We start from the raw sequence: 566 nt of genomic DNA, 5'->3' as shown, positions 1-566 counted from the left end.
TGGGAAGATTTGCATAACACCGCCCAAATGTTCACGCAAAGAAAGAAGGCGTAACTTTAATTCTCGCTGTGGTATTCTTGCTGCTGCCGCCATGTTGTTGTTTCGGTGTGAAAGCGAAATATACGCAGCCTGTAAGTATGTTTTCATATTTAAAGAATTCGCCACTGACTATTCAAATGTTTTGAGCAGTGTAGAGTAGTGTGTCCTTTCTCAAATCACAAATGCAGACATGGTTTTATGTTTGCGCGATGCAACGCAATGCGTGAAAAGACAGTATAAGTCATTATAATCAGCAATTATGTCCCCACTGGATGCAACAAATGCCTCATTTGTAATGGGTTTTATTGGTTTTGTGTCGTCGCGCCGGGACACGGCATCACAGTATGGTAAGGGGTGTAACATTTCCGCCACACGCTTGAGGCATTCGGCCAATCACAACACACTGGATAGCTGGCCAATCAGAGCACACCTCGCTTTTCAGACCGATAAAAATCGAAAAAATCGACTGTTTCAGAAAGGCGGGGCATAGAGGAGAAACAATAATGTACAGTATGTGGTGTTTTTTG

At 43.1% G+C, this 566-nt stretch overlaps 1 pseudogene; it reads left to right on the top strand.

Annotated features, from left to right (window-relative positions):
* LOC107698907 (sodium/potassium-transporting ATPase subunit alpha-1-like) overlaps window positions 1-566 on the top strand; it is a 12,612-nt pseudogene that overhangs the window by 9,945 nt on the left and 2,101 nt on the right.

Source organism: Sinocyclocheilus anshuiensis, unplaced genomic scaffold, assembly GCF_001515605.1.
Source record: "Sinocyclocheilus anshuiensis isolate Anshui unplaced genomic scaffold, SAMN03320099.WGS_v1.1 scaffold1854, whole genome shotgun sequence".
NCBI classification, from domain to species: domain Eukaryota; kingdom Metazoa; phylum Chordata; class Actinopteri; order Cypriniformes; family Cyprinidae; genus Sinocyclocheilus; species Sinocyclocheilus anshuiensis.
The sequence above is the reverse complement of the archived record's forward strand: the minus strand, read 5'-3'. Positions and strand labels throughout refer to the sequence as shown.